We start from the raw sequence: 14,663 nt of genomic DNA, 5'->3' as shown, positions 1-14,663 counted from the left end.
TGCCAGGGTTGGGCTATCTCTAGAGCTGCCCAATCTATCTAGCCCACTTGGGGAGCACGGGAGCAACGTTCGACTTGCATGTGTTGAGCATATAGCTAGCATTTGTTTTGAGCTAGGATCAAACTCATTTTTTGAGTATGATTCTTTCTGATACAGTAGGCATTGAACTGACTGAACCCCAACATGGTGAATAGTAGGGGCGACGCCCGAGAATGTCTCCTCCTCCCACCCACCCCCTAGTAAAGCGACCCCTTTCGACATAGTAGGGGGGGCCATCCACCCCCCCGGGAGGTATATTATCATAGGGGCCTCCCACAATCATCCCTTTTGTCCTCCCCCCCACCCCGAGGGGCTCGCCACCCCCCCAATATAGTTGTTGTAGCGTTTCTCAATTCTATATGTAACATGCCCAGCTACTAGTATGGTTCTAATCTACCTCCCACTATATCTCCCACCCACCTGACCGAGTCTATGGGCTCTATTGGTAGGGGGCCCCAGCAACTAATCTTCCTCTGCCATTAATCAGCCTGCTTAGAATAGGGGGGCACTAGGGTTGGGTGGGAATAAGGTCCCTCACCCAACCTTCAGTCAAGATTCTATACATAACATGCCCACAATATTTGAGATACCTCCCAGCCTAGCCGTCCCCTGCCTAGCCATCCGCACCCTCCCAATGGCTATCTTCCCACCCATCCCAATCTATGCCTCCCACAATATGCTATCGGAAACTTTTCATCTAGACAGAACTAGATGACATCATGGATCTCTATGTAACAAAACCTATCTATATGTGATAGGAGGGTGGGGTTGCTCCTAGTAAGGGTGGGGAGAACCCATGTAGTATGGGCTATGGGGGCTGACCACCAATGTAGTAGGGTGGGGAGAACCAACCCATGTAGTATGGGCTATTAGGGGCTTACTGCTAATCAGGGTGGGGTGGGAAGGCCCCTACCTACCTACCTCTCTATCTACCCAGATACCTACCTACCTACTACCTACCAACCTCACTGGCATAGTCCTCCCACCCACCCCTGCATGCATAGGAAACATGTTACATATAGAAATAAGCTGAGAAGACATATCATACAAGATGGGCCAGACCATACACAAACAAAGAACGAAGATTTATCGCATCACTTGTTGGGAGAGTAAGTGACACTTGGAAATGGCCTAAAATATGGTATCTTGCTCAGATAGGGCTATCGTAATATAGGACACTTGGGCGGCTTAAGTTGCACCTGGGGGTGATAACGAGTGTCGTGGCTCTATCTCACCAAGTCACCCAGGCGGGTACGGGGGCTCAAATGGCGAATAGGACAACATAAGCATGTCTGTCTTTAAATAAGTGTTGGGACACTTGGTCGGTACCGGCTAACCAAGTAATCTTGAAATGTAGATTGATAATGTGACAGCCATGGTTCATCGATAATCTCATTCTTTCACTACCAACACCCAACATTACCACACCAGAATATACCCCTTTTTGACATAGATAAGTCCCGATGGGTTGGGTGGGGATTCTAGTTGAGGTGGTCAAAGAATTGAGAGGTGTCGTTGGACCAGGTTGGAGTAAGGTGGAGCGGGTAAATTCCAACTGGTTCAACCACTTCCTACTTCGATAGCATGGGGGAGGTCGGTAAAACACTTCCAACTTGAGGATAGGAGGGAGGAGGTGGTTCAACCACAACCACTTATTAGGCTGGCTGGTCGAATGAAGAACTCCTCCCAGCACAATAAAGTAACAACTCTCTCACAAAGGAATTTGCCACAACCCGGAACTATTCCTATATCCACCCACCCCCGCGAGGGGGTTAGCCCTCAATCTTGCTAGCTGCAAAGGTCTGAAAGCTCATCTATAACTCCCTCCCACCCACCTCCATTTGGGAGCTACCAAACCCTAGGCAGTGGCTAATGCAGATGGGCCTGGGTAACCCACAGCAAGATTGAGAATGAGAACCGTGGATAACTTCAGGGTGGGAGAATAGGCTATAACTGCTAAGGTGGACAATTTACGGGGGGTGGGAATGGTAAAACCAACTATTTACGAATGCCTAATGGACATCTACCCAGGGAGAAGTGGCCCAACCTACCTCTACCAGCTACTAACACTAATATGAGTAGCAGGCATTCCCCTGAGTTTAGGAGTAACAAACTCAATCGAAGCACATGGAACAATGTGAGATAGTAGAACGCCAAACAATAGATTTGATAGGGCTAGATTAAATTGTGGGTGGGTGGATATAGATGGCATGGATCAACTTATTTATGGCATAACAGGCACCGGTACTCGGATGATGGTGATGAATGAACCATCGCCCCATCGTCTAATAATGCAATGTAATGGGTTGATATGGCCGGAGATAGACTTCCCCTAACTATAGTCCCTATGAATGCACACTGCCATTATTCTGATGTGCCGGGTGATCAATATAACCACCCTGCATAGAGGGAGGGCCCCTACCATTTGCCAGGTAGTTGGCTCTAAGGAGGAAGACCCTGGCACGTCCTCCCACCCACCCTGCACGGTGCTTCAGCCCCTACTATGGCAATAGGCCCCTACTATTCACCCCCCCTACCATTTGAAAGGGAATAGTAGGGGGCTAGAGTAACAATTCTAATTGGGGAGCTTCCTAGGAACTAGAGTTATCCACCCTGCTTCCCGGAATCGATAGTTCGGTAGAATGGGTGGTCGAATAGTAGGGGTAGATGGGTGGCCCCCTCGGGAGGTTTCTATTACTATTGGTATGTTATGTATAGAATCGCTCCTACAGGATGATGGCCTTCCTTTCAGTGCATCCATATGTAACATCCCAATAATCCTCCTTCTCCAAGGCCCCTACGGAAAGTGAGGAGTCTCTGCTAGAGTCTCTGCTTGCATCTACACAGTTCGAGTCCAAGAAAATCCCATACCTAATAATGAGGACCCTCCGAAGCCTACCTTCATTGGTCGTATGGCAAGAGAAGTTCTATAGATAGGATGCTACACCTCTGCATGGGTGATGATGGGCACATGGGAAGAGAAGTTGGGTTGGAGTGTCTGTTGCTGCTCACGTCTATCCCATCCACCAGACATTTTGGGAGATACGAAGATAGATTTCTTATCTTATTGCCAGGGGTAATGATGTTACCAAAATGGAGGTTCCTTAAATTATCATCCTGTAGGAGGCCCTCATTGGATTAGCATCTTTCTTTCCTCTGGCTATAGTTCTTACCGAAAATTCATTCGGATAGTAAAGCTTTCCTATCCTAATACCTGTTGGATTGGCCTAGTGCCTAACCGATGAGGGTGTGAAGAAAGGGTGGCCCAGGGGTTCTATTCCCTAGCTCAGATGATAATGTTAACTCAAATTCCAGCAGCTATAGTTTCCCACCCTTGTTGATTCCCCACCCCCAGCTAACAGAAAGAAATAAAGCAACTGGAGACTTCTGGAAACAAAGGATCTAGGCACAGGACTCGACGATTGATTCTCATCTCTACCAGATCAAGTATTTCTAATTGATATCTCAGCAATTATTGACAGATGAGAGTGTTGGAAGGTAGGAGTGAATGAAGGACTACCGGGGGTGGAGAGCCATTTCAAGGAGAATTCACGAGGTTGGGAGGCAATAGCATGACAGTCTACCTACCCTCCTGCTAACATTCTTTGGCCTTCCCAAGGAGTAATGGTGAGCTGGACCAAGGGGACCATCCTATTTTTCTTTCTTGTTCTTCGGCCATTGTATTCTCAATTCATCTCACATTCGAAGTGTTGGAGTTCAACCCTGCAACACAGAAAGGAGTTCGGAAAGGAGTTGTCTACAGCCCCACTAAAACAAAGAATAGTCCAGGGACTAACAGAAGGAAGGTCCATCGCTCACCCAGAGAGAAGTGAACAAAGAGATAGAGGAGGATCGGCACTCTAGATAGGAAGTTAGGGTAAGGTAGTTAGGAGAGCATACATAATAGCTATAACCCGCCTACATAGGATGGAATGAACCTGTCCTCACCCCTAGTTGATTACAGGAGAGAATGAAGGAAGCCTCCGTGGGTTTATTACAAGATAGAATGGTTGGATTGTTCAGCCTGGCCTACTATATCTAAGGGGGCTCCTACTTTATGAAGGAAGGAAGGCCCTACTATTCTATATGCAAGAAAGCCATGGAGGAAGGGAGGCACAAACCTTCCAAACCTAGGCATCAATTTTGACCTTCCTTCTATCCCTACCCTCATGCCATGAAAGCATGCTCAGATGGAACTCGGTAGTCTATTAGTTTAGCCCAACATCCTTCATAGTTTGGCCCAACACCATAATCTACCTCCCGGGGGGGCCACCCACCCACCCCTGGAAGGACTTCACTACATAGAATTGAGAAAGCAGTTCAACAACTAAAATAAGCTATAATTCCCCCCCACCCGCAACCAACTGGAAGTAGATTTATTGTTTGGGAAGGAAGGTCGATCCAAATTAGTTGATTAGGTAGGCTAACTAAGGGCAGCAAGGAGCTTTCTCTCTGCTAACTAATGCTTGGAAGGAATTCCATTACCTAGCAATTGATTACTTCCGGGAGTTGTCTCTAGATAGCCCTTCTCTCTGGATAGACTGTAGGAGAGTTTACCTAACCCTAACCCCCAGATGGCCTAATTAACGAGTTGAGGATTTTCTCCTTTCTCAAAAGCAACATAGAGTTTAGTCGGTGCTTGGAAGGTTCTTTCTTGCTCTGGTGCTTGGAAGGTGCCCTCCCAGAAGCATCTTGATTCTATACTACACATGCCCACCCCCCCCACCCCCCATTATAGTTGAATAGTTCTATTCTACCCCTACTATTCGCTAATTAATATCTTCCCAGGGGTGGGTGTTAATTAATCAACCTGCTAACTTCTTGGGATGGCCCCTACCATTCTATAGGCTAGTCGGTAGATGGCTGCCCTACTATTTGCACTATAGTTCCCACCCACCCATGTTACGTATAGAAGATAAACAGCCGAACCATAGAACTATTCATCGTCGAAAGCCCTACCATTCTAGCTGGCCCCTATTTTCTATTATTCTGGAGAACTCTAGATTCCCTCCCACTTGCCATTCCGGGGGTGGTCCATAGAATTATGGCTAGTTAGGGCCCCTACCCCAATAACTATAACTATAGTTGCCTTTCAACCAAGATTTTATGCGTAACATGCCCGGTTGCTAATATAGTTCATAAGCTACCTCGGCCTCTAGTTGCCTGCTAGAGTAACTCACCCTACTATTCTAAGGGGTATGCGATGGAAAGATAGAGCAATAACCAGCTAGATCAAGTTGGGTGGGTGGGAGCTGGGCCCTACTATTCTAAGGGGATGAAGAGGTCCCTATCTACATAAATGCATTTAGGAATTAATGAATGTCGAGGTCCCCCTATCCATATATATATATTTTGTTTTACTTTACTTTCTGGTCTCACTTACTGGATCTAGATGGTGATTGATGTCCCAAAGCCCTATTTGATTAAGGGAAGGGCTCCGAATCAAACCTACCTATGGATTAACTATTCCCTATTACTCTCGCCTAGTTCTAAGAAGCCCAGATAGATATATAGGGCCCACGTCTTGTGCTCGCCCATCCCTGCTGCTTCTATGCATTAATCGGTCTTAGCTATTTAGAATGTCATTCAAAGGCCCCTGGGATGAATCCATCATGATCGCAATGATGCCACTCAACTGATATCACCACCACAAGCTTACAAGGAACGATCGATATGAGTCACATCCTTCTATTCCCTCCCAACCGCCTCTCCTATCTATCTGAGGAACAAGGGTTGGAGCAGCGATGCTATCTTATCTCTGGGCCATTCAATTAAGTCACCATCTGAGGGAGGGAGATTAGAGATTTGGGGTTGACCCGGGTACTTGGGCTCTGCTCCGATTATCTGAATACCATGCCCGACCAATACAACTTTGATGGATAGCTCCCCTTCCATGGCTCAACACTATTGCTAATTAGTTGCATTACCAAATCAACCGCCTCCATGCTCCAGGCCTCTCCTGGATCCTCTCATGGATGGATCGATCCATAGGTTTACTACCTACCTTTTGAGTGGAATGAATCAGAATCGGTCATTCCAAGATAGGAAGAATTACACTTATCCTTCCCCCTGGTGAAGTACTTTCCCACTTTCCTAACTTTCCATTCCCCTCTAAATACTAGAGAAGATAATCCCACTTTCCTCCCAACTTTCTTTCTACTCCCATAGAATTGTAGGGCTCCTCCCATAAACAATATTCTTTCACTCCCCATTTCTATATCCTCCCACACTAGAATTATAAACCAACCCTTCATCTCCCCGATGTGCGAATATCCCTCCAATCCAACTACACTCTCCACCACCACAACTAATCTTCCTCCCACTGATTAATCTATCCCACTTTCCTATAGCCTACCAACCTACAGTCCTGAGTGAAACACGCTCTGCTTTCATCCACATTGGTGGGGAAACCAACTTCAAGACACAACACTTGAGGGTCCCACACATTGAAACGTACCACCAGTTTGCCTATGTCCACATGCTCATCAATCTCCCCTTGCAGGTTCTGGTACCCCCTGCCTTAGGGAAGGGGTCAATATAGAGAAAGAGTAGGCCTTTAAAGCCTTCTTAAATCTATATCCTATCCTCCTATCTTAAGGTAGTGGTTCCTTCTACCGTATACCCCCTTTAGGTATGACTGACTCACTCGAGTTGTTATAAGTGATAACCGATAACCACTCCCCGTTACTATCCTGAGCGGGAAGAATCCTACTTAGAAAGGCCACCATAGAACTATCCTCTGGGTGTTTCCATTGGAGTTGCATTCATTCTATGGCTAGAGATTAGGTGGGGATCAAACCCACACTCCCAGGGATAGGATTCAAGATATCCGCCGCCAGGAGGCCATTCTTGCTAATCTACCTACATCATATTCTTGTCCATCCATTAATAATTATTCATCCCCATCCTTTCATCCATCCATTAATAATTATCCCCCCAAACCTTAGCTTTTCTACCCCCCTGCATCAAACCGAAGAGGAGTGACCCCTTGGGGGGCACTACTCGAAGGGTTGATGCCTATGAGAAGTAATTGAATCAATCCTTGCTCCTTTGATTAACTCATCCCCGATGGATGGAGTGAGAGGGGACTTACCAAACATTGGAGGGAAGGACCCCCATCTCCGGACGCTCAGGGTGAGAGGACCATGCAATTCTGGTTGTTCTGGCTAGTTTGTCCAAAAAGAATATATTGGTAGGCTGGCTAAGAAAGATAGTAAGCCGATCAATAAAGAAAGATAGTAAGCATCCTCACTTATGTTACACCTATCCAAGGCCCAATACACCCCTAAGGGTGTATTGAGATAGGTCAAGGTAATCTCTTGATAGGATTGTCCCTACCTTTACTTGCCCAACTACAAGAATAGTTTTCAATTGCTAGCTAGAATAGTAGGCTAAATTACTTGAGAGAATAGTTTGCCCTACTATTCTAAGGCTAGCAAGCTGATTAATAAGTGGGGGGCAACAGGGAGGGTGGGAGGATATACGGATAAGTCCTCCCACTCGAGGTGGGTGGGTGGCAATCCCAACATGTCCTCCCACCCCGAGAAAGCCAATCCCGGCATGTCCTCCCACCCCGAGAAAGCCCCCATAGAATAGTAGGGTGAGATACCTTCCTTATCCTAGTGTATTCTAGCGTCAAAGTAGTAGGCAACTATGCCCCCCACCACCCCCCTGCCCCCCCTTTCTATAGTTGTAGTAATCTACCTCCTTGAGTCTTCTAGCACCTCTCAAAATGCTTAATCTAGCGTCAAAGTAGTGGGCTGATTCCTTACTCTAACAGGTTAATTAATTACCAATTCTATGGGGGCTGTATTAATTGACCAAACTATAGTTACTGATTAGATGGCAGGGTTAATTAATTAGTCAATTAATAAGTGAATTAATTAGTAGATTAATATGCCTGCTAGCCCTTTAGAATAGTAGTAATTAATTAGCTTTCTAGAATACGCTAGAATAAGAGTTCTATGGGACTAATTAATGGCAGTGGGACATTTCAACTAGAGTTCTAATTTATCACCCTACTTCCATAATGGCAATGTGCATTCATGCATTTGTGCATTCATAGGGCCCATACTATTCTAAGGTAGTTATCTTGATCCGTTGTTTTGCCAAGACCACCTTTATCTTCCTTCCACCCTTCATTATAGTTGGGTGGGTGGGCTAAGTTAGAGTCGATTAAAGCAGATTCTATACGTAACATGGGATTCGGCTTAGGGGGCCCCTACTAGAACCCCTAATTATAGTCGGGCCCAAGCTTTGTCCATTGGTTAAGAACAAAACCCGATTATGAAGTTGCCCCGACTGGCCCCTACTAGAACTATTGTCGGGAGGTTGAGACAGGTTTCGAGCGACAACAACTCCAACCGTCACATGATCTCCAGAGCTGCTTTTACGGGGGCACTTCATTTTGGGTCGGATGGATGCTCTTGTTTCCTTTCACTAGTTGTATTCGACTGGAGAGGAATGAGACAGTGAGATCTACCTTGAACCGATATTATGTATATAGATGGATTCACGCAGAGATGGGAGATAGGCCAAGGGCGATTCATTCCATTTGCGGATCATGGAAGGACTGAAGCATCTAAGCAGGAAATCCTTCCCCCATATTCCGAGAAGGGAAGTGGATGACAACTCCAAACGTCACATGGTGAGACCGATCGGGAATAATGCCTAGATAGAGTAGAAAATGGGCTAGAATGGCGGGTTCATGCTTCTTTCTTTGGAGCATGCGTTCGAATCCAATCATGATGGTTGTTTTAGCCTATATGATGGATGCGTATCCATCCATTATTTCTATGATATGTGATGGATGCGTATCTTTGGTCAAGGATGGATTCGCGCTCCTTCCATCTAGCTCTTTCATCTAGCTTGTTTCATCTAGCCTATTCCCGGGGCTCTTGCTTCTCTTCCATCACCCTAGCTACAGTGCTAGCAATCATTTATCTCCCTCTGACATGTTATAGGGAAGCAATTTAATCTCCCTTCTCAGCCGCTAGTGCGATTATGGATGGAGAGGTTTGTCTTAAAGACCCCACTCTCCCATTCACCCCATACAAGAGAGCATATCCTCCCTCTTTTTCGTCCCTCTCCCTTCTCAAGGCATCGCTAAACCATACGTGAGAAGAGTGTTATGCTTGATTGAAAAGGTACGCTCTCTATCCTCATTTAAACAATCGACCCACTATACTATCTTCCTCGACCGGGAGAGGAATTTTGAGGAGGGAGATAGAGATAGTTGATCTCCTTCAGATGGATTGGGGATAAAGTGCAGTGAGCGATAGCAAACTAAGCCTTTGGGTGGGGCACTGACCTTTAATCCTTTTCCATCATTATCGGGGGGGCGAGGCAACCCACTAGCCTTTTCTCCATGAACAGCTTAGGGGCAACAGGTTCACCATCCGTCCTTGTCTCTCCATCGACGGCTGATGGGGAGAAAGCACCACAAGCCTTTCTCTCCCTGAATAGCTGATGGTTGAGCTAACCGAACCCCTTCGTTTTAGAGCATAATCCGATCGATTTCAATGGTGATCTATTTGTGATCACTTTCAGAATCACATGTATTATCACTACGAGATCAGATTGGTAAGCACTTTTGGAACCACTACGAGATCAAATTAGGAATCACATTCATGATCACATGTTCACTTTGAGATCACAGGGGAAACTTTGCTTGCATTGGAGTCCCTATCCAAGCCAGTCCGACATAGTAGGCATTGAACCCGCTGAACATGAAAGGCCCACTGCTTCCTCTGAGAATCCCTATTGTGCGATTAGTCTAGTAAGTTTAGGCTTGATCAACTATAGTTCACGGTTCTGGGAACAGCGGGGAAAGGGGAGGGAATGATGACACGGGGAGAGACCATCAGTGATCTACGAAGGTTGGTGATAGAACAAAGAGCTTTTTTTCACTTTTCTAAGCCCTCTCCCTATCTTAAGCGGTTCTGTGATACTTAATAATGAATAATGAAGGCCCTCTATAGTTCGGTTGAGGCAGTCATAATTATTTACATAATCTCTATGCATTGGTAGGGGGCCCCCCCAAAAGACCATGCAGGAACTGCCCGACCATGGCTGGGAATAGTGCCTACGAAGAGAAGAGTATGGGAGAAGCTATTGGATCAAGGAATGAACGCATGGAAGCAGGGGGCACGCACCTCCTTTTCGACACTGCCCTTTGTCATGATCAATTCTAAGCCAATAGAATGCACTTATCCTTTCTCAAATAGCTGTAGCTACGGGTGTTTCAAAATAAGAACCTCTCAGTGCAGCATACTCTTTTTGTTGCTTTCTCCCTTCCCATGATTCTTAATAGAGAAAAGAGGATTGCTGTGGTTCTGCTTCGATCAATGCCCGTACCTGCGGTTCCTTCTTGTAATAATAATAATAGGGTGGGAGCAGCGGAATGATTCGATCGGATGTTGCCATAGAATATATAGGGGTGCTTCTAGCGGCTTTGAATCAAATGGCCATAGAATATATAGGGCCCACCCGAAACTAGATAATATTCTGGAGTAACGAGAGTTCAGTTGTTAATCCTAGAGATCCAATTTTTCGGGGTTACTATAGAATCAACTATCCTAGAAATATTAATCCGTATATAAGATTCATTGAATCAAGATTCAATTTATTCCCCCTTTCAAACAAGCCTCAGCCACCCATAGAATTGTAGGGGATTCCACTAAAGTAGATTCTACAGTAGATTCTATTGATCAAGAGCGAGATGTTGTTCCAAGTCGATTACTAGTCCCGGGTACGAATGAGTCAAACATCTAGCTCCGGATCCGCACCTGGGCAAGGTAATGGTTCCACCCTTACTACTGCGCCTCTACTTCTGTTGGGTCAACTAATAAACGGATCTACAAATATAGAGGTAGGGGCTCCTGGCGCAGATACCTACGCTCTTACCTGTACAACTGGTGCAACTATGAGTGGCAGGTCAACCCCTCCTTGTGCAGTGGGCTGCCACGAGAGGTCCCCGGTCATAAGTACTCATAAGTGGTTGTATGATGCTTCAAACCATCTCTCTAATAAAGGCACTTTCTCGGGCATAGCATGAAAGCACCGTCTACTATTAATGCTTCTCCTCACATCAACTACGACCAGTTATAATGGTTGAAGCTCTAAACAAAGGCCGACACAACTATCGAGCCCCACCCAACCTAATCTATAGCCAGAACTATAGTTTACCACCCTGCTTCCTGAATCATAGGGTCCCCTGGTGAAGACCAGGTTTTTTTGAATCCATTGATCCACCAGCTTTTCTTTTAAGCCAAAGCACCAGTTTCAGTGGAAACACTCACTCTGGGGGCCCAACACAAATCAATGTGCAAGTTAATCTCATCCAGCAGCTCCAGACCCGCAGTTATATATGATGTCTATCTAGTACACGTCTAGATAGGGGCATAGCAGGGAGGAGATGGGACTCAATCTCTATCCACCAGGCATCTAGCGTAGATTTGGATAGAGACACACCCGCACATAGTGGTTCCATATCCCGACACCAACTGAAGTAGCATTTGAGTCAGCAGCCAGGACATCTAGAGCCAGTCGGCCCCTATAGATAGTAGGGACGACATTCTCCCGATCTGATCCAACATTAAGCACCCCTAGCTCACATCCAAGCTAACAGCAGTTTTAGTTGCTGTTTACTTGAATGACCTAGTAGTGAAGGCATAGGCCAATTCAGTTGTGTTAGAATCATGGCTAGTGGTTGCATGACGCTATATCATAGGTGAAGGTACTCGAGAGAGGATAAAACCTTTTGTTCTACGGGTTGGGTGGGCCCCTCTCCCGCTTTTGCTGGTGGTGACCATGATGAATAGCTATTATTTGGCCGGGCCTGAAGGGAATCCATGCATAACAAGTGGTGACATTAAGCATATTTCTTGGAAGTGGTTACTATGACCCCTACTTAGAAAGGTAGTCAAACTTTAGTTCTTTCGAAAGATAGTTGACCGACCTATAGTTTCTTTAGGTAGATTCTCTACATAACATGGGTGGGTGGGAACTCTAGGGACCGAATAGTAGGGCGGCAGATTAAACAACCCTAGCTAAGTCTCCTCCCACCCACCCCTAGGGGTAGAATAGCCCATAGAATTGTAGGGGGGGGTGGGCATGTGTAGTATAGAATTCCATATTTAGGAATTAGCTCCCCAAGATTGAATATCGACCGAGGGCACACCCGAACCAACCGACTCAGGGAAAAGAAGCAGAGGACTAGGAATTAGCCTTCTGACCCATGACCCAATGCAGAAAGCTGAATTGAGTATGAGTAGTAGAGAGAGTGCTTTGGTCAAAGAAAATCTCTGACCCAAACTCATTCTTTGGCTCTACTACACTAGATGGAGCTTTTCAAGGGCTTCCCCCATATTTATACAAAAAGAAGGATTCAATCCACTTCTAAAAAAAGAAGGCGCACCAACCACCTCAGTCGATTTCTTCCTGGCTATCTTACCATTTATTTCTTTATCCAATGTCCTATTCCTGTGTGAGTATTTAGGACAGGACTCCTAAAAAGTGTTTGCATGGGGCATCTTCCATTTACCCAAAAGATATTATCCAATTATTGTGCCCATTCACCCCAAAGTGTAACTCTTGAATTCTAAAAGCTCGGGTCTTACCTGACACTGAATGTATGGAAGAGAGGAGAGTTAGAGGGAGTGAACAAATATCGACCCTGCCTGTGCCTTTCCAGCTCATAGAGGATCTGGTTAGCTCTATCAATGATATAAACTTACTTTGGTGGGTAACTCCAGTTCATTCCTCCCGTAGCGGCTTTTTGTTTTATATGCTCAAATCATTTTGTGTCAAGTTCTTGCTAACCCACACTCGTTCTTGGTCTATCACTTGGATATAGGTCATGAATTGAATTCCCACGTTACTCTAGATCTTGGATTGACAACCATCAGGTTGTCAAGTTAGGTGGGAGATATGGGGTATACCCCAAATGATAGTTACAAAGATGAGACTGAATCCATCCTTCAGGACAGGTAATTCCGATTTGGTCGAGTGATCGAATAGAATCCTACCCCGCCTGTGTTATGTGAATTCATGCATCATATATATTATATAATATAGTCTAGAGGGGGGGTCGATAGATTAGTCACTAGATCATACGATCTCTATACGCTAGAGATAGATAGAGATGACAGAGATAGAGAGCCATATATAGACACTCTATTGGTTGGTACGCCTCATCACTAGAGAAGTTGGTTCAGTTCAATACAAATGGGCTCATATAGCAAGCTACTTGGTTTGGTTGGTACACTTCTCTCGATAGATGTCCTCCCTTCACCTACCTAAACTACAACTGTGCTCAGGTGCCTCTCGATCAAAGGGAGAGGAAGAGTTTAGGTACAACCACTATTTTAATGCAGTTCAGGTGCGAAGCTCTTGACCAAAGGGAGAGGAACAGTCAGTTGTTAAGGAACAATCTTATTCTCACGAGATATATGGGCACACCTCATGCACTTGATTAGTTGGTACACTTCCTTCTGGCACTCTTGTTGGGACACTTCCTTACCTTTTCTATGAAAGGGAGAACCTCCAGGATGCATGAGATAGATCTTAATTCATGATATATATATCTTCCTATACGTTATATGGTGCACCCAAATATAGATAGATGGGTGCCATATATAACTATAAATGAAATGGCCTCATACTAGGTACCCAGCAACCCATTTCAAAAGAGAGAGAGATGGACTGAAACCTTACTGACTACCAATCCTTCAATAAGTTATATATAGATCCCACCCAATGTCTTCTGACTAGATTGAAAAGTGAACGTACCAATCCTTCAATGAGGACTGAACATCAACCACTCATATCATGATGTAATAGATGGAATCCATAGATAGGGCTCTATTGGGTGAGGCAAGGGTTACTCTAGCTGGGTGAGGCAACCTCAACTATAGAGATAGGGCCATATAGACTATACTCGAGGGGTGAGTGAGGCCAGGGTGAGGGGCATAGCTTAGTTGTCCATCTATGGGTCCATCAACATCTACGCCATTGATGGTTTATGTTCAACATGAAGATCAATACATTCTCGAAGTCATATCACGTATGTAATAGATGGAGCATTTTGGTATTTAATTGGTGGTGTGGTAACGAAGTGATATCATGTTTCTTAGTTGTTGCTAGATTGCAAAAAAATGTAAATCAGATTTGGATCAGTTTCCTGCGGTGAAATGTGCTATAGGATCTGATTTTGAGGGGAAAAAATATAGATTCCTTTCTCTTGACCACGCTTTTCAGGTAACAAACAAATGCCTCAATTTTCAATAGGTATTTCAGTATTTGAGGGTACAAAAGGCTTATCACCAAATAAGTAACTTAGGTGGGCTACCCACTTTGGAGAGAGATCTATCTCGATGGGAAGAAGAAGTAATGAAAATGAAATATGAGAGGGCCCTGTGATTGCGACTTCAACATTTTCACCTGTTGGTCATGAATGGGATTATTTTGAGCGAAAGCGAGGGGGCAGAAGAAGGAAAGAGTTCTGTATTTAACAGTCCCTGCTTGCCCTTGCCCGTAGCTACGGTATGGCCTTTGATAGATCCACGCACATCTTTATTACAGTCTATACCTGCCTGAGAGAGGGGATAACCACCTGACTGGAT

This window comes from Cryptomeria japonica, chromosome 5 (genome assembly GCF_030272615.1).
Source record: "Cryptomeria japonica chromosome 5, Sugi_1.0, whole genome shotgun sequence".
Lineage (NCBI taxonomy): Eukaryota > Viridiplantae > Streptophyta > Pinopsida > Cupressales > Cupressaceae > Cryptomeria > Cryptomeria japonica.
Note: the sequence above shows the minus strand (reverse complement) of the source record.